This window comes from Eschrichtius robustus, chromosome X, assembly GCF_028021215.1.
Source record: "Eschrichtius robustus isolate mEscRob2 chromosome X, mEscRob2.pri, whole genome shotgun sequence".
Classification (NCBI taxonomy): domain Eukaryota; kingdom Metazoa; phylum Chordata; class Mammalia; order Artiodactyla; family Eschrichtiidae; genus Eschrichtius; species Eschrichtius robustus.
The window spans coordinates 63,650,483-63,670,971 of record NC_090845.1 but is presented as its reverse complement, the minus strand read 5'-3'; the positions used below and the strand labels follow the sequence as shown (position 1 = coordinate 63,670,971).

Here is a 20,489-nt window from a genome sequence, read left to right as displayed (position 1 = left end):
GTAGGGATGGAGAGAAGGCAGTGGATTCATGAAATATGTAGGAGGTAACATTGACAGGCCCTGGTGCCTGATGGGATGTGGGGAGTGAGGGCAAGGAAAACTTTGAGGATGCCTCCTGGGGCTCTGGCTTAAGCAAATGGATAAATGGAGGAGCCATTCCTCGAGAAGAGGAGCACGAGAGGAGGAAGAGGTTTCAGGGAAGAAGACACCCATGCAGTTCACACTGCAGGGAGAGCACCAAGTGATCCAAGAGGCAGCTGGAGAGATGGTTCTGGAGCCCAGAGAAGAGGTGTGGATCAGGCATCAGGAAAAAGAAGGCATCAGCCATGGAGGGATGAGGTCTCCCAGGTGCTCACAGTGAGCAAGGCAAGGGCAGATGTACCCAACCCGTTTGTAGAAGAACCAAGGGTAAAGGGGCTGCAGGGAACAGCGAAGAGTTGGCTTGCTTCTCTGGGAGGAGACAGCGGGCAGACCTGAGGTAGATTAGAGACTTCAACTTCTTGAACTGAAAGGACCTTTGGAAGGTATTTAGTTCAAACCTCTCTCTCAATTATAGATGCCTCCACAAAGAGGGACACTGGGCAGCCCCATTGCCAATTTGAGCACTCATGTATTTTGTAGCAAGGATGAGGGCTGGGGGGCTGGGTCTTCAGCTATGGGGAGGGCTACTGAGAGCCAATCCCACTCCCTCAACCCATCCCAGTCTGCCTTGGGATACAAGGCTCTCACCTGTGTGACAAGGGTTTGATCCAACTGTTTGAAGAGACAGTATAGCATAGTGGTTTAGCATATGGCCTTTTTTAAAAAAATAGCTCAGTCTCTCTCTTTTTTGTTTTTTAAATTAATTAATTAATTTATTTATTTTTGGCTGCGTTGGGTCTTCGTTGCTGCGTGCAGTCTTTTTCTAGTTGTGGCGAGCAGGGGCTGCTCTTCATTGCGGTGCGCGGGCTTCTCATTGCGGTGGCTTCTCTTGTTGCAGAACACGGGCTCTAGGTGCGCAGGCTTCAGTAGTTGTGGCACGCGGGCTCAGTAGTTGTGGCTTGCAGGCTCTAGAGCACAGGCTCAGTAGTTGTGGCACACGGGCTTAGTTGCTCCACGGCATGTGGGATCTTCCTGGACAAGAGCTCGAACCCATGTCACCTGCACTGGCAGGCGGATTCTTAACCACTGTGCCACCAGGGAAGTCCCAGTCTCTCTTTTTTAAAATTTATTTTTATTATTTTTTAAATCTTTAATTGAAGTATAGTTGATTTACAGTGTTGTGTTAGTTTCTGGTGTACAGCAAAGTGATTCAGTTATACATATATACATATTTTTTCATATTCTTTTCCATTATGGTTTATTACAGGATATTGAATATAATTCCCTGTGCTATACAGTAGGACCTTGTTTTTAAGCATATGGCCTTTACAGCAAGACTGCCTGCGTTCAAAACCTCCACCAACATTCACTAGCTGTGTGACGTTGGGCAAGTCAATTTACCCCCTAACGCGATTCTCAGCCTTCCCATCTGTAAAAAGGGATAATAATTGTACCAACCTCATAGCGTTTGTTGTGAGGATAAAATGAACTAGAACAGGGACTTCCTTGGTGGCACAGTGGTTAAGAATCTGCCTGCCAATGCAGGGGACATTGGTTCGAGCCCTGGTCCAGGAAGATCTCACATGCCATGGAGCAACTAAGCCCATGAGCCACAACTACTGAGCCCGTGCGCCACAACTACTGAGCCTGCGCACCACAACTACTGAAGCCCATGTGCCTATGGCCCGTGCTCCACAACAAGAGAAGCCACCTCAATGAGAAGCCTGCGCACCACAACAAAGAGTAGCGCCCACTCACCACAACTAGAGAAAGCCCATGCACAGCAACGAAGACCCAACACAACCAAAAATAAATAAATAAATAAATTTATTTAAAAAAAAATGAACTAGAACATTCCCTGGCAGGTAGTAAACTCTATTGAATGTTAGCTGATCCTGGCCAACAAGAATGTATCTGACCCATTACAGTTTCCAAATCCAAATTCTCCAGGGCCCAATTGCTCAATAAAAATGCTTAGGGCAGGACTTCCCTGGTGGCGCAGTGGTTGAGAATCCGCCTGCCAATGCAAGGGACACGGGTTCGAACCCTGGTCCAGGAAGATCCCACATGCCGCGGAGCAACTAAGCCCGTGCGCCACAACTACTGAGCCTGAGCTCTAGAGCCTGCAAGCCACAATTACTGAAGCCCGCGTGCCTAGATCCCATGCTCTGCAACAAGAGAAGCCACCGCAATGAGAAGCCTGCGCACCGCAGTGAAGAGGGTAGCCCCCCGCTCCTCGCAACTAGAGAAAGCCGGCGCGCGGCAACGAAGACCCAACGCAGCCAAAAATAAATTAATTTTTTAAAATGTTTAAAAAAATGCTTAGGGCATTCGTATAGCAGGAACAACAACAAAAGTGTTTGAGGAAAGAATATGATAGCTGATATTTCAAAAGACTCCATCAAAGGAGTCATCACAGGAAAAAACCGAACTTGGTTGGACTTTCCCTTTTTACATTCTGTGGTAAGTTCTACTCTGAATCACCTACTGATAGCAGTAGTATTGAGTGTAGATTTGGTGGGGGGGGGTGGTTTACAGGTAGAATCTACATCTTTTCAGTAGTTAGAGCCTCTGGATCATAGTCTCATATAATCCCATTTGAGCCTCTCCTCAAGCCTGCGAGGGAGGTGTCATTTATATCTTTCTTTGTAGAGGTAGAAAATAAGGCTCAGAGAGGTCAAGAATCTTGGCCCAAGTTCACACAATGAATAGGGATGGGGCTGGATGGAAACCCAGGCAGTCTGTTGCCTGAGCCTCCCATGAAGTGGAGGGTTGGTGTTTGTGGTTCTGGAGGGGAGTTCCTCGGCATGGGCCTATTGGTCCCATGTAAGGGGAATTCATGTTTTCATGCAAGGAGTAAGGGAGTAAGGAGGCCCTGGTGGTAGGCCCCAGGCCAGGGTGATTCAGGCAGAAGGCAAAGATGGCTCTTTTGGAAAGCCCCCTCCTTGGGGGCCATATGTTCACAATCAGTATGTGTACCACTGGGGTGGGAGGGGCGGGCTGTCCTGGTCAGTGGCCAAGCCAGATGTTTGTCATGTGACTCCCCACAGCGCAGAGCTTGCTACCACTCACCATATGGGAATTTGTGTGCCATAGCTCCAACCAGCTTCATCCCTTAATTCAGAAGGTTTCAAAGATCCTCTGGGCCGAGGCTGGCCCAAGGCAGAGCCAGGGAGGAAGAAGGTTGGCCTCCCATCCTCTCACAACTCCCTGTTGGGGCCCGTTTCCTCGCACATGACTTTCTTTCCCTCACACTCTTTCTATGCCCACATGCTCCCTGTCCTCCTGCAGCTTTCCCCACCGTAGGACGTCCACTAAGGCCTGCCTGGCCATTGGCTCCATGTCACCCTGCCTGTTGTGAAGGATGAATCCCTTTGCCCCTCTTTTCCTCCTAACAAAGCCCCACTCATCCTTACAGTCCCCTCCAATGTTGGTTGGCCCTCCTATGAAGCTTCTTCAGCTTCCCCAGAAAGGGAAAGGCAGAGGGGCAAGTGCTCAGGGAGCACATACTCTGTGCCAGCTGTAGCCCTGGGGGTTTTACATACCTCACCTCATTCAATCTTCACAGCAGCCCTGTGAGGTTCTACAGGTAAAGGAACCCGGGTTCGGTGATGGAAAGCAACCTGCGCAAGGTCTCACAGCCGAGAAGGGCAGGGATCTAGCACAATTTAACTCCCAAGTCCCTATGAACTTGAACTCTCTCCGGATTATACCGCACTGCCTGTCCCAGGACACGTTCCTCCTTGATCACCTTCAACTCCTTTCTTTTTATCCTACCACATGTCCAATCCATCAGCAAATCCCATTGGCTCTACCTTCAAAGTATATCCAGAATCTACCACTTCACCATCTCCACAGGCACCACCCTGGTCTAAGCTCCCATCATCTTTCACCTGGATTACTACAGTGGTACCCTAACTGCTCCTTTGCCCCCCCCCCCACCGTGCTCCTAACTGCTTCACCCTTGCCCCTCACCACCCTCCGCCTCAACACACACACAGTCTATTTATCACACAGAAGCTAGAGGGAGCCCATTAAAACACAAGTCAAATCATGTGTCTTCAACTCAAAATCCTGCCCTGGCTCTTGTTTCACTTACAGTGTCCGTCCTTATGTTGGCCTACATGGCCTGTGTGCTCTGTTTCTGCCTCTCTCCTAACCCTCTCTCCCTTGCTCACTCTGCTCTGGCTATTCTGGACTCACTGCTGCTCCTCTGGATACACCAGACATGGTCTTGTTTCAGGGTCTTTGTACATACTGTTTCTTCTGCCTGGAACATTCTTGGAAATCTGCACAGCTTGCTGCCTCACTTCTTTCAAGTCTTCATTCAAACGATACCTTCTCAGTGAGACTTTCACCATCACCCTGTTTAAAATTTTCCACCCCTGCCCTACCAACGCTTCCTGTTCCTACTTGCCTGTTTTATTTTTCTCCCTTGTTTGCACTTATCACCAATTGTGATGGTTCATTTTATGTGTCAACTTGACTGGGCCATGGGGTGCCCAGATATTTAACTAAACATTATCTCTGGGTGTGCCTGTGAGGGTGTTTCTGTATGAGATTAACATTTGAAACCGGTAGACCTGAGAAAAGCAGATTGCCCTCTCCAATGTGAATGGGCCTCACCCAATCCATTGAAAGCCTGAATATGATAAAAGGTTGAGGAAGAAAGAAATCCTTTCTCTCTGTGTGAGGGATATCAGTTCCCTCTTGCCTTTGGACTTGGACTTGGACTGGAACTATCTATACCATTGGCTCTCCTGGGGCTCCAGCTTGCCCACTGCACGTCTTGGACTTCTCAAGCCTCCAAAATTGCGTGAGCCAATTCCTTATAGTAAATCTCTTTATGTATGTATACACATCCTATTGGTTCTGTTTCTCTGGAGAACCCAGACAAATACACCAACCAACAGTATACTTTCATTATTTAAGAAAAAAATTGTTGGTCTCCCTCCATGCCAACGTAAACTTCATGAAGGCAGGGATTTTTGTCCGTTTTGTTCACTGCTGTATCCTCAGCACAATGCCTGGTACTTAATAAATATATGTTGAATGAATAATGGCCCTTATAATTGTACCTTGTTTGTGTGTCTTGTGTATGTGTGTGGGTGTGTGTGTGTGTCTCCCAGGAGTCTGTGACATACTGCACCACAGAATGGCCTTTGCAGCCCTAATGCCAGGCAAAGTGCCCACCACCAAAAGTGCCCAGTACATATTGAATGAAATGCCTTGATATGATCCATCCAGAATGTTGAGCTTCCAGAACCAAACAGGTGCGGACAAAGAATGTTGCCTGCCATTCCAGTAAACATCAAATGTTGCCGCCATCAAGCCATAAGCCACTGCAGCCTCCCCCCACGTGCATCCCTTCAAGGTGCACCCTGAGGGGAATTCAGATGGAGAAAACCAGAAAACATTCCTTTGCTTTGGATACTGACTGGCCTTAGATAGTTAAGATGCATATCTAAGGAAGAATTTCAATGACCCCAGACTCTTGCATCTACTCATACGTAGAAAAAGCACTAAAATAATTAACTGAGATAGCTGATCCTCATGACTAGCAGTAACTTTTCCCAAGATGTATGCTTGACATTATGTATTTCCCAGGCAAAAAAAAAAAAAAAATTCCTGTGTATCCTGGCCCCTCCCCTACCTCTTTAGGAGCAGCTCCTGAGAGCCATGTGAGAGGCTGACTCCCGGGCTACAGTCCTCAGTAAGGCCCCCTCCCCCACCCCCATCCCCCCAAACTTAACTTGAAACTGTTAGGTTGTGTGTTTTTCTTCAATGGGCGCAGGACAGAGCCCTCCTCAGTACCCTCCTCAGTACCGAGTGCAGGAAGACTCCCTCTCTGTTTCCCCCACCCCGCCCCAAACCCCAACCTCGGCTCAGCCACTTCCGCCCGGCCTCCCTCCCTCCCTCCCTTGCCGCTTCCCTCCCTTCCCCCAGCCAAGCCCTCCGCGCCCGCCCGGGTACAGGCGATTATCTGGGGGTGGTAATTATTGCGAGTAAATTGGAAGTTGTTTTGCCCAGGGCTGTGTCTCACGCAGGTCGATTTGTATGCTTCCTGGGCACTTGTGACAATCCAGAAATGCCATAGCAACGGCCCCGGCGCCACCGGGCTCCGGGCGGCCGGCAGGGCCGGGGGCACAGCCGCACTCCCAGGCCGGCCTCCCGGAGCCTCGTTTTCCCCGTTGCTACCACCAGATGTTATACTAACCCGCACGCGGGCTGTCGTGGGGCAGAAACAAGATAATGGCTGGAACAGTTTGTACAACTGTAAATCGAGGGCCGGTTATGAGAACAATGATTATTCTTCTCTGTGGGATTGTCTCCTTTCCCATTTATTTCTCCCCGCCTTTCTGCGGCTCCCCCTGCCGCCTCGCCCCCGCCCGGAGCCAGCGCCTGCCAGATTCCCCCGCCGCCGCAGGAGCGAGGGCCCTGCTGGCCCGCCTTTGTTCAGTGCAAAAATCACGGCCCCTGAACACCTTTTGGCGATGAGGCCTACAGAGATACTGCCAGCTCATCCCGCGGGGGCCAAGCCACTGATTAAATTGTATTCACTCTGCCTTTCGGTCATTCAGATGGGCTGGGACGAGGCCAGCTGGAATTAGTGACAAATTTGAAGCAGAGAATATTGACAAAGAAAGGACGTTTTATTGCCTGCAATGACACGCGATAATTCAAAGGAGGCTCCCTGAGTGTTTCCAAAGAGAGATTTAGTCAGGGAATAGATAAGACTTTTGCTAATTATTTGGATAGACGCAGACCTTAAAGTCCTTAAAATCAGTTTTGTTCCTTCCAAGGAGATGAAAAACAACCCTTCCTTCTCCAATCGCCTCCTCTGTATCTAAATCTGAGATCCTGACCAAGAGAAGGCTTTGAAAACAAGAAAGCACTGTTGAACTATTCATTCATTCCAAACATTTTTTAAGCACCTACTATGTGCCAGAACTATTGCGGGTATTGGACATCCAGATATGGAGCTAATGTTCTAGAGGAGGAACAGACAGTATGGAAGTAAACAGAAAGGAGATAAGTTTAAATAGTAGTAAGGGCTCTAAAGGATATAAACAGGAAGGTCTCGAGGGAGAGGTGGCTGAGATTTAAATGATAAGGAGCCAGCCATACTAAGATTTTAGGGGAAGGTGTTCCTGGAAGAGGGAATAGCAAATGTAAAGACCCTCTGTGGAAATGGGCTTGGTAGTTCCAAGAAGAGAAAGCCAATGTGGTTGAGGTGAAATGAACAAACAAGATGAGATTCGGACAGGCCAGGTCACTAGGGATTTGCAGGCCACAGTAAGGAGTTTGGATGGTATTTTCAGTGCATTGTGAACTCACTGAAAGGTCTTAAGCAAAGGCGTGATGTGATCTGGTTTATATTTTTAAAAAAGATTATTGGCTGCTGTTTGAAGAACGGATTAGATTTTCCTAATAAGAAAAATGGACTGGGAGACAGGAATAGGAGTACAGGGGCTGGTTAGGAAGCCATTGGTAAATGCCAGGTGGCTTAGGCTTGGGTGCTTGCAGTTGGGTGGGGAGAGGTGGAGAGCTTCAGGATGTATTTTGAAGACAGAGCCCACTGGGCTTGGTGATGGATTGGATGAGGGACAGAGAAGAGACAACGTTTCTAGTTTCTGGGTTTGGGACTTGAGCAAGTGAGTGGATGGTGGTGTCACATATAGAGATGGGGAAGACTGGAGCAGATCAGGTTTGAGGGTTGGGAATCGATACTTCTCTTTTGGATGTTTTCAGTGTGAGATCTCAGGGACGCCTTGGTACAGGAGTCTGGGGCTCAAGTGAGAGGTTTGGACCCAAGAAAGACATTTGGGAGTCCTTAATATTTAGCTAAGAGTTCTGAGAATTCTTGGTGACTTGTTCAAAGCTAACAATAGGCTAGAACAGAAACGGGGGATGGGGGTGGGGATAAATGCCTCCCTCCCTGCCTCCAAAACAATACCCTTGCCCTCCACTTGAATGCCCTTGACCTGTCTCAGTGAAGACTTACTCTCAGGGGAGATGCAAAATAAAACTATCAGGTATGCCTTTTTAATAGTTAGAAAGGTGAAGATCAAAAGGTTGGAAAACACTGTTAGCAAAGATGTGGGGAAACAGCACCCTCATATATTGTTCATGCGAATGTAAGTTTGCCCATCCCTTATGGAGGGCAATTTAGCAGGTTCTATCAAAATGAGAAAGACACAAACACTTTGACCCAACAATTCCACTTTTAGGAAATTATCCTACAGATATACTCACACATATTCACAGAAATGCATGTACCAGGATATTTATTGCCACAATGTTTGTGATAGCAAAAGATTGGAAAAAATATCCATCAACGAGACTGTTCAAATAAATTAAAATGCACTCTTACAATGGCATATATGCAGCCATTAAAACAAAGGAAGCTCTTGATGTTTTTATTTACTATTTTTTAATTGAGATGAAATTCACATAACATTAACTTCACTATTTTAACCATTTTAAAGTGTAAAATGCAGTGTCTTTATGTTTCTTTTTTTTTAACATTTTTATTGGAGTATAATTGCTTTACAATTGTGTCTTAGTTTCTGATTTATAACAAAGTGAATCAGTTATACATACACATATGTCCCCATATCTCTTCCCTCTTGCCTCTCCCTCCCTCCCACCCTCCCTATCCCACCCTTCTAGGTGGTCACAAAGCACCGAGCTGATCTCCCCATGCGATGCAGCTGCTTTCCAGTAGCTATCTATTTTACATTTGGTAGTGTATATGTGTCAATGCTACTCTCTCACTTCTTCCCAGCTTACCCTTCTCCCTCCCCGTGTCCTCAAGTCCATTCTCTATGTCTGCATCTTTATTCCTGTCCTGCCCCTAGGTTCATCAGAACCTTTTTTTTTTTTTAGATTCCATATATATGTGTTAGCATACGGTATTTGTTTTTCTCTTTCTGACTTACTTCACTCCGTATGACAGACTCTAGGTCCATCCACCTCACTACAAATAACTCAATTTCGTTTCTTTTTATGGCTAATATTCCATTGTATATATGTGCCACATCTTCTTTATCCATTCATCTGTCGATGGACACTCAGGTTGCTTCCATATCCTGGCTATTGTAAATAGTGCTGCAGTGAACATTGTGGTACATGACTCTTTTTGAATTGTGGTTTTCTCAGGGTGTCTTTATGTTTTTATGTGAAACACTGTCCAAGATATATTGGTAAGTGCCTACCCTCACTCACCTTCGGTTCCCACTTCTGCTGGTGATAGTGGGAGGGACTTTTTCCAATGGGTATCTTTGAAAAGCCTCCATGACCCAGGACGCTGAGAGGGTTTGTTGCTAGGGAAAGGTGGCGGTAATATATTAATCAGTGGTTCTCAGACTGCTGCACATTAGTGTCACCTGGGGAGATTTTTAAAATGCCCTTGCCCAGGCCCCACCTCTAGAGATTTTTGATTTAATTAGTCAGGAGTGGGGCCTGGCCATGATTTTTTAAATTGAGGTGTAATTAACACATGGTAAACTGCATAGGTCTTTTTTAAAAATTTATTTTAATTTATTTATTTTTGGCTGTGTTGGGTCTTCTTTGCTGCGTGCAGGCTTTCTCTAGTTGCGGCGAGCGGGGGCTACTCTTCGTTGTGGTGTGCCGGCTTCTCATTGTGGTGGCTTCTCTTGATGTGGAGCACGGGCTCTAGGCGCAAGGGCTTCAGTAGTTGCAGCATGCAGGCTCAGTAGTCGCGGCACACGGGCTCTAGGGCACGTGGGCTTCAGTAGTTGTGATGTGTGGGCTCAGTAGTTGTGGCTCGCAGGCTCTAGAGTGCAGGCTCAGTAGTTGTGGCGCATGGGCTTAGTTGCTCCGTGGCATGTGGGATCTTCCTGGACCAGGGATCGAACCCGTGTCCCCTGCATTGGCAGGCGGATTCTTAACCACTGCGCCACCAGGGAAGTCCCCAATCATTTTCTTGTTGATTTGTAGGAACTCTGTATATATTCTGGATACTAGTCCTTTGTCAGATACATGTATTGCAAATATAATCACTGTTTAAAAGATCCCCAGTGATTCTAACATGAATCTAGGGTTGAGAACTCCTGGTACACTAAAGATCAGCCCCAGAGGCTCCCTACTTTTATGGGTCTCCAAATCTGCCCCCTGGCAACTATGCCTGAGGACTGGTTCTTCAATCTATGTGAACGTCCAGGTCTGTGAGGATTCTAGGAGTGAGGGGTGCCTTGTCAATCTTCCTCCTGTGGATCTGTCTGGCTTCTTGGACAGGTCTATTCATCTGAATTGTTCTCTTATCCTCTGATATGAGACCTTGGGTAAGTGTTTTCTTGTCTCCACCCTAAAATTTTCCTCATGTGAAACTTGACCTTATTGCTTGACCCATTCTTACCACCTTGAGATGGTGTGTGTCAAAGGGACAAAGATAAGTTTTCTCCTGAATGGAGCAAGCTATATCCCAGGCACAGAAGGAGTGTGAATTTCTGTATCTCCTCTCAGCCATCATCCTCAGTCTGCCTACCTGCTCACTGATAGGGAGACTCACTTTCTAGTAGCCTCGGCAACCATTCACCAAGGGGCTGAGAGTTGATAGCCTGGTCCTGGTCTCTTTGAATCTGCTGTGTACTTGCTTCATGACCTTGCGTAATGCAATTAACCTCCCTGAGTTTTGATATCCGTGGCTGGTGAAGGAGAACTGTCATTTCTTGCTTGTTGTAGGGGAAATGGCTGGCATAAAGTAGGTGCTCACAAAGCCATTAGTTCCCTCAGAAGGGGAGCTGGGAAAGCTTGGCTCTAGGAGCAGTGCAGCTGGGCTGTGAGAGGAGCTCTCTGCTTGGGGATTTGCCATGCCCTCAACATGCCCTGGTGTCATGTATCTGCCCCTTCCCTCCACACCTTCAGAGGCCTAGACTGGCCAAGGTCCCTCCTGCTGTGTTGTCCTCGCCCTGCCCTTCTTGGCTAATTTGAACAAAGCATCCCACGAGGGCCCCTAGGCTCTTTAAGCTCAGAGCAGATGGCTGGGAAGCCAGTTCTTTGGGACATACAGTTCCTGACTCAGATCTGGGCAGGGGGCCAAGGCCTTCGAAGGGCTGGAGAAAAACATAACCCTCATCCCCCACACGAGAGCTTGTAGTTTTTACTGTCTGTCTCTTTTAGTGCCAAAGAAGAAAGAAAAAGGACCACAGAGGTTAAGATTAAGTCCCCCCAACCCGTCACCTCCAGGAATCCCTTCTTGGGCTTCCAGGGTGGAGCCTTGATTCCAGCTTTTGGGAGAGGCACCCATCCGTGTAGGGAGGGTTTCTCTGCTGCTTCAGGGGGTTGAGGAAGCTGAAAAGGAACTCACAGGGAGCTCCCAGAAATGCCCTTGACCTGGGGAACAAGTGGGTACAGGACATCCAGAGAATCTACAACTCTTGGACCTGGCTAGAGCCCATCCATCTCACAGCCAAGCATGCATGACTTTGTCCCTGCCCAAGATTTGGGAAAGGAATAGAAAAGAAAAGTCTTGTTCCTGGGTGTAACTCAGATTCCTTTACGCTATTTCCAGGCCCCTCTTGAAGCAGGTTCAAGAGGGAAACAGGGCAATGCCGGCAAGAGGAGTGGTTGGGATGGGCATGCTTGGACCTCCCCTCTTCCCTGGTTCCTGGTCCCTATTATTGTTTTGGATATATCAATCCCACCCACAGCCTCATTCAAGCTCAACATGGTGCCCATTGCTCTCCTTTAGGATTAGTGAATTGACAATTCATCCATCCATCCCTCCAACAAATATTTACTTATCAGCTACTACGTGTAGGTACTTGCTAAGCTCTGTGAAGCTGTAACTGTGCAAAAGACAGATCTGTCCTTCACACAGCTCACATGAACATGGGGGAGCCAGAGAGGTAATCAGGCAGCCACATTCCATGGACTAAATCTAAAGATAAAGGCAAGGTGTGTCACATTGCATCACAGAGGACCACTGCTGAGAAGGATCATGGAAGGTCTCTGGAAGGAGGGAGACCTGAGAGCCAAGGAGTGGATTAGGGGATAGTGAGACAAAAAGGAAAGTCCAGACAGAGGAAACAGCACGTGAGAGGGCCTAGAGGCAAGATTTGAGTAAGTGGAGGTGGTTCAGTTTGAGACGATCATGGGGTGTGTGTGTGTGTGTGTGTGTGTGTGTGTGTGTAGGGGCCGTGAAGAAGTGAGACATAAGGTGGGAGAAGCAGTCAGGCGCCAGATCAGGGAGGCTTTGTAAGCCATGGTGAGAAGGCAGGATTTGATTTTGAGGGCAAAGAGGTGGCTTTGAAGGGTTTAGACTGGCCCATGACATGATCAGATTGGTGTTTTTGCAAGATCACTCTGGTTTCTGGGTGCGGAGACAATGAGGCACAGGCACAAATATAAAAGCTGGAAGAAAGTCAGGAGGCTATTGCAGTGAGCCAGGCTAGAGATAATGGTGGCATAGACCAGAATGGTGGCAGTGGAGATTGGCAGTGGCAGTTGGATTTGAGATATATTTTGGAGGTAGAGGCAACAGGACTTATTGGTAGATTGGAAAGATGCCTCCCAGTTTCTGACTTGAACAATTGGGGGATTGGTAGTGCTGTTCATGGAGACAGGGAATATTGAGGGAACAGGTGTAGGGGAAGGTAGGAAATGAAGTCAGTGTCATGTTGAGTTCGAGCTTCCAGGAAGACATGGCCTGTAACCATCTGGCCATATAGGTCTGAAACTCAGGAGAGAGGATGAGGTTACAGACAGAATTGTTATGTGTTGGGAGTGGATGAGGTAGCCCAAGGAGAGTGGAGGATGCCATGTTTTCTACAGCAGCACTGTCCCTCCTGTCAAAGGATTCCCTCCCCTTTGGTGCCTGCTTCAGCCCAAACCCTAGGAGACAGTTTAGAAGGCACTCATCAGACTTTGCAATTTAGTGCAAAGACCCTGTGGATAATCCTAACTCCTGGCTCCCTCTTTCCTCTCAGTTCCTGTCATTTCCACAGCATCTCAGGCTGACTTGTTTCCAATAAGAATGTATCCAGCCCCGAGGCTTCCCTGGTGGCACAGTGGTTAAGAATCCACCTGCCAATGCAGGGGGCACGGGTTCAAACCCTGGTCCAGGAAGATCCCACATGCCGTGGAGCAACTAAGCCTGTGTGCCACAACTACTGAGCCCGTGTGCCACAGCTACTGAAGCCTGCGCGCCTAGAGCCCGTGCTCCGCAACAAGAGAAGCCACTGCAATGAGAAGCCCGCGCACCGCAAAGAAGAGTAGACCCCACTCGCCACAGCTAGAGAATGCCCGCGTGCAGCAGTGAAGACCCAATGCAGCCAAAAATAAAATAAATAAAATATATAAATTTTTTTTTATAGAGGAGCTTGTTAACCCAGTGAATTTCTTTTTTTTTTTAAGCAGATATTCATTTTTATTTATTTATTTATTTATTTTTGGCTGTGCTGGGTCTTCGTTTCTGTGCGGGGGCTTTCTCCAGTTGCAGCAAGCGGGGGCCACTCTTCATCGCGGTGCGCGGGCCTCTCACTATCGTGGCCTCTCTTGTTGCGGAGCACAGGCTCCAGACGCACAGGCTCAGTAGTTGGGGCTCACGGGCCTAGTTGCTCCGCGGCATGTGGGATCTTCCCAGACCAGGGCTCGAACCCGTGTACCCTCCATCGGCAGGCAGATTCTCAACCACTGCGCCACCAGGGAAGCCCCCAAAATATATAAATTTAATTTAAAAAAAGAAAAGAATTTATCCAGCCCTGGGGCCAGGCCAGCTGCCATTCTTAGGAAATTTGGTTTCCGGCTCCCCCTGCTGGCGGAGCTGGAGATGACTCACCTCCTCCGAGCACCTTCCCTCCTGCTTCCCCTGGAACAGACGCCTCTCACCCCCAAAAGAGGGAATTAAGACCTCAGTCTCAGTCCCCTTCTCCACCTGCCAACAAAACCTCCATCCACTTTAGAACCTTAGCTAGAAATAGGGGAGGAAAGCCTAATTAGGTATCTGGGAATCACAAATTAAATTCTTTCTGTTTCCAAATCACTTTCTTCTTTTTTATGCCCCCAACCCACTCTTGGTCTCCTTGCCCATGAAGACTTCATCTGGTTATTTTTACCTATCTATCTCTAAAAATACTCTCTCCCATTCTCAGTCCCCAAGAGCAGCATTTTGCTGACACCAAGTTGGCTTCCCTCCTCCTCATATGCAGGGAAGCCGAGGTCTGTACTGGAAAGAGCACTTGGCTGGGAGTCAAGGAACTTAGGTCTGAATCCCATTTCTGCCACTGCTTCAGGGTGTAACCTCCGACAAGCCACATCCTTCTTTCCCAGTGGCAGTTCCCTCACCTGTGACATTGCACTGGACTCCAGAAAACGGTTCCAACTTTAGCATTCTAGGCTTTGCTCCAATCACCTTATCCTTTTCAATTCTTCCCATGCATCAAGCTTTCTCCTGTCACAGGGTTTTTAGTAATGCTCTTCCCTCTTCCTGAAATGCTCTTCCCTTCCCTTTTTATTTATTTTTTGTTTAATTAACTCCTCTTTATCCTTCAGCTCTCAGCTCAAATACTACTTTCTCAGAGAAACCTTTCCCAGCCCTTCCAGACTGGGTCAGGTACCTCATCAGATGCTCTCAGAACTCCCTGGAGTTTTCCTGCTTACAAACCTCACCATGGTCTGTAATTTTCCACATGCTTGCGTGATCATTGTTTCAAGTGTACCCAACCCCCAGCCCCCAATCAAAATTTAAACTCCTTGATAGCAAGAATCTGTCTGTCTGTTTTGCTCACCACTGTTCCCCAGCACCCATATCCTTGCCTGGCCATCTTGTAAAGGCTTAACATATATTTATTAAATAAATGAATAATAGAAGAATGAATCCTTCTTTTCACCTATCAGCTGCTTTCTATATCTAACTAGCATTGTATTTAAGAGCAAAAAGTCAAAAGCCAGGCTGCTTGTGTTTGAAACTCAGCTTTACCACTCACAAGCTGTGTAAACTTGTAAAACTTATTCAGTCTTTCTTGTGCCTCAGTTTCCTTATCTATAAAGGGATTTTAATAATGGTATACACTACCTAACAAGGTTGTTGTGAGGATTAGAAGAGTTAATATATGTAAAGCGCATACAACAAGGTCTGGCACTCAAGTGCTCTATTAGTAATAGTTATTGTTCTTTTTTATTTTTTTAAATTTATTTATTTAATTTATTTATTTTTTGGCTGCGTTGGGTCTTTGTTGCTGTGTGCAGGCTTTCTCTAGTTGCAGCGAGTGGGGGCTACTCTTTGTTGTGGTGCGTGGGCTTCTCATTGCGGTGGCTTCTCGTTGCGGAGCACAGGCTTCAGTAGTTGTGGCGCACGGGCCTAGTTGCTCCGCGGCATGTGGGATCTTCCCGGACCAGGGCTCGAACCCGTGTCCCCTGCATTGGCAGGCGGATTCTCAACCAGTGTGCCACCAGTGGGACTTCCTTGGTGCAACTAAGCCCGTGCGCCACAACTACTGAGCCTACGTGTCTGGAGCTTGTGCTCTGCAACAAGAGAGGCCGCGACAGTGAGAGGCCCGCGCACGGCGATGAAGAGTGGCCCCCGCTCACCACAACTAGAGAAAGCCCTCGCACAGAAACGGAGACCCAACACAGCCAAAAATAAACAAATAAATAAATTAAAAAAAAAAAAAGGAAGTCCCAGTACTAGCTATTGTTCGTATTCTGCCTCATCCATCTCTCCATTTACCTATTCTGAACTCTCCCACAAGGCCTCATTATCTTATTTCCGGTCTGTGAGTGCAGATGACTCAGTGTAATTTGCAGATTAGGAAGCAAAGGTTTTTTTTATTTTTTATTTTTATTATGGAAAATTTCAAACATGCAGAGAAGTAGAGAGAAGAGGATAATGAACCTCTGTAACAAGCTTCAACAATTATCAGTATTTTGCCAATCTATGTTCATCTGTCTCTCATTTTTCTCTCTACTGGAGTATTTTAATGTAAATCCCAGGTGTCATATCATTTCATCTGAGAATACTCCATTATGTATTTCTAGCAGATAAGGGCTTTAAAACATACAACAATACCACCATCACACTTTAAAAATTAACAATAATTAGGGAAGGTTTAAAAAACTCCATTGCCTTGAGAGAAGCAGTGAGAATTCAAGCCCTTGCTTTGGGCGTAGATGTGAAATGAGGAACAGCCAAGAGAGTTAATAAAAGTAAAGTGCTTTGAACAGGGCCTGACACATAAATGGAATATAGCAGTAACTCATTTTTTTAAATTAATGTTTATGGAGTACTTATTTGTTTGAAAAGGAATACAAAAGAAAGAAAGGAAACAAGCATATATTTTTCATTCCCTGGTCTCTAAAGCAATTCAGTACACTTAATTTATTTCATCACTTCCCGGATGAATCATAGGAGGATGGCGGTCTGAACACACTATACTGATTTGTAACTGCAGTAACTGGGGCTATTGGCTACACAAGCATATCTCTGAAAAAGATAGCTCCAGGAGATTTGAGATGGGGCCCTTGGCACTGGGTTTGTTTTTTTTTTAATTTTTGGATTTTATTTAATTTATTTTCTTATACAGCAGGTTCTTATTAGTTATCTATTTTATACATATTACTGTATATATGTCAATCCCAATCTCCCAATTCATCCCACCACCAGCCCCCACGCCACTTTCTCCCCTTGGTGTCCATATGTTTGTTCTCTACATCTGTGTCTCTATTTCTGACCTGCAAACCGGTTCATCTGTACCATATTTCTAGGTTCCACATATATGCGTTAATATACGATATTTGTTTGTCTCTTTCTGACTTAATTCACTCTGTATGACAGTCTGTAGATCCATCCACGTCTCTACAAATGATCCAATTTCATTCCTTTTTATGGCTGAGTAATATTCCATTGTATATATGTACCACATCTTTTTTTTTTAAAGAATTAATTTTATTTATTTATTTATTATTTTTGGTTGTGTTGGGTCTTGGTTGCTGCACATGGGCTTTCTGTAGTTGTGGCTAGTGGGGGCTACTCTTCGTTGCGGTGTGAGGGCTTCTCATTGCGGTGGCTTCTCTTGTTGCGGAGCACGGGCTCTAGGCACACGGGCTTCAATAGTTGTGGCACACAGGCTCAGTAGTTGTGGCACACAGGCTTAGTTGTTCCGCGGCATGTGGGATCTTCCCGGACCAAGGTTTGAACCCATGTCCCCTTCATTGGCAGGCCGATTCTTAACCACTGCGCCACCAGGGAAGTCCCTACCACATCTTCTTTATCCATTCATCTGTCGATGGGCATTTAAGTTGCTTCCATGACCTGGCTATTGTAAATAGTGCTGCAATGAACATTGGGGTGCGTTTGAATTATTAGGGTGTCTTTTTGAATTATGGTTTTCTCTGGGTATATGCCCAGTAGTGGGATTGCTGGATCATATGGTAATTCTATTTTTAGTTTTTTTTTTTTTTAAATTAAGAAATTTTAAGAGTAGTTATTCGTTATTTCATTTTTTTTTAAAGCTTGATGGTATTCACATTGCTTAATTTGTGTCATGCTTTATTTATTTATTTTATTTCTTTATTTATGGCTGTGTTGGGTCTTCGTTTCTGCACGAGGGCTTTCTCTAGCTGTGGCAAGTGGGGGCCACTCTTCATCGCGGTGCGTGGGCCTCTCACTATCGTGGCCTCTCTTGTTGCAGAGCACAGGCTCCAGACGCGCAGGCTCAGTAATCGTGGCTCATGGGCCCAGCTGCTCTGCAGCATGTGGGATCTTCCCAGACCAGGGCTTGAACCTGTGTGCCCTGCATTGGCAGGCAGATTCTCAACCACTGCGCCACCAGGGAAGCCCCTATTTTTAGTTTTTTAAGGAACTGCCATACTGTTCTCCATAGTGGCTGCATCAATTTACATTCCCACCAACAGTGCAAGAGGGTTCCCTTTTCTCCATGTCCTCTCTAGCATTTGTTGTTTGTAGATTTTCTGATGATGCCCATTCTAACTGGTGTGAGGTGATACCTCATTGTAATTTTGATTTGCATTTCTCTAATAATTAGTGATGTTGAGCAGCTTTTCATGTGCTTCTTGGCCATCTGTATGTCTTCTTTGGAGAAATGTCTATTTAGGTCTTCTGCCCATTTTTTGATTGGGTTGTTTGTTTTTTTAATATTGAGCTGCATGAGCTGTTTGTATATTTTGGAGATTAATCCTTTGTCCGTTGATTCATTTGCAAAATTTTCTTCCATTCTGAGGGTTGTCTTTTCATCTTTTTTGTAGTTTCCTTTGCTTTGCAAAAGCTTTTAAGTTTCATTAGGTCCCATTTGTTTATTTTTGTTTTTATTTCCATTACTCTAGGAGGTGGATCAAAAAAGATTTTGCTGTGATTTATGTCAAAGAGTGTTCTTCCTATGTTTTTCTCTAAGAGTTTTATAGTGTCCAGTCTTCCATTTAGCTCGCTAATCCATTTTGAGTTTATTTTTGTGTATGCTGTTAGGGAGTGTTCTAATTTCATTCTTTTACATGTACCTGTCCAGTTTTCCCAGCACCACTTATTGAAGAGACTGTCTTTTCTCCACTGTATATCCTTGCCTCGTTTGTCATAGATTAGTTGACCATAGGTGCGTGGGTTTATCTCTGGGCTTTCTATCCTGTTCCATTGATCTATATCTCTGTTTTTGTGCCAGTACCATATTGTCTTTTTTTCCTTTAATTAATTAATTTATTTTATTTATTTATTTTTGGCTGTGTTGGGTCTTCTTCATTGCTGTGCATGGGCTTTCTCTAGTTGTGGCGAGTTGGGGCTACTCTTCGTTGTGGTGCGCAGGCTTCTCATTGCGGTGGCTTCTCTTGTTGCAGAGCATGGGCTCTAGGTGCACGGGCTTCCGTAGTTGTGGCTCACGGGATCAGTAGTTGTGGCTCGCAGGCTCTAGAGCACAGGCTCAGTAGTTGCGGTGCATGCGTTTAGTTGCTCCACAGCATGCGGGATATTCCCGGACCAGGGCTCAAACCCGTGTCCCCTGCATTGGCAGGTGGATTCTTAACCACTGCGCCACCAAGGAAGCCCTACCATATTGTCTTGATTACTGTACCTTTGTAGTATAGTCTGAAGTCAGGGAGTCTGATTCCTCCAGCTCCGTTTTGTTCCCTCAAGGCTGCTTTGGCTATTCGGGGTCTTTTGTGTCTCCATATAAATTTTAAGATTTTTTTGTCCTAGTTCTGTAAAAAATGCCACTGGTAATTTGATAGGGATTGCACTGAATCTGTAGATTGCTTTGGGTAGTATAGTCATTTTCACAATATTGATTCTTCCAATGCAAGAACATTGTATATCTCTCCATCTGTTTGTGTTATCTTTGATTTCTTTCATCAGTGTCTTATAGTTTTCTGAGTACAGGTCTTTTACCTCCTTAGGTAGGTTTATTCCTAGGTTTTTTATTCTTTTTGTTGCAATGGTGAATGGGATTGTTTCCTTAATTTCTCTTTCTGATCTTTCATTGTTAGTGTATAGGAATGCCAGAGATTTCTGTGCATTAATTTTGAATCCTGCAACTTTACCAAATTCATTGTTTAGCTCTAGTAGTTTTCTGGTGGCATCTTTAGGATTCTCTATGTATAGTATCATGTCATCTGCAAACAGTGACAGTTTTACTTCTTCTTTTCCAATTTGTATTCCTTTTATTTCTTTTTCTTCTCTGATTGCCGTGGCTAGGACTTCCAAAACTATGTTGAATAATAGTGGCGAGAGTGGACATCCTTGTCTCGTTCCTGATCTTAGAGGAAATGCTTTCAGTTTTTCACCATTGAGAATGATGTTTGCTGTGGGTTTGTCGTATATGGCCTTTATTATGTTGAGGTAGGTTCCCTCTATGCCCACTTTCTGGAGAGTTTTTTATCATAAATGGGTGTTGAATTTTATCAAAAGCTTTTTCTGCATCTATTGAGATGATCATATGGTTTTTATTCTTCAGTATGAGTGGTAACTCTTATTTTGATCTTCTTTTCATTCTCTCCATTTATCCACTCTAAATCCTCCCCAACCTCTCTCTTATTTTCAGCCTGTGAATGTGTGTGACCATTTACAGAGGAGGACTAGGAGTCCTGCGTGGCAAGTTTCCTAGGTCATTGGCACCCTGTGGTGGGAGCTGGCACTCCAGAAGGCACTGAGAAGAGCCCAAAGGAAGCAGCTACTGCAGGACTGAGGAGGAGGGAAGGAGAGCTGGAGGACTTTGTGTTTAAAGAGGGGGAGTCCTCTGGCTGTGTGAAAATGGCACTGAGAAAACTCCAGTAGCCTAAGGGCAGGCAAGCAGGAGAGTTGGTCCTTTTATCTAATGATCAGGGCCTTTGGAGATCACTGTCCCAGGGTAACAGACCGGGAGTAGCATGGCTCTTGAGGGCATTCCTTTTAGCTTTTCTCCAAAGCCAAGATAGCGGCAGCCGCCTAAGGCAGCAATCAGGGT

General features: G+C 45.9%; 1 protein-coding gene across 1 annotated transcript in view; it reads right to left on the bottom strand.

Annotated features, from left to right (window-relative positions):
* PIN4 (peptidylprolyl cis/trans isomerase, NIMA-interacting 4) overlaps nt 1–20,489 on the bottom strand; it is a 92,538-nt gene that overhangs the window by 2,707 nt on the left and 69,342 nt on the right. The gene's annotated exons all lie outside the window — the stretch shown is intronic.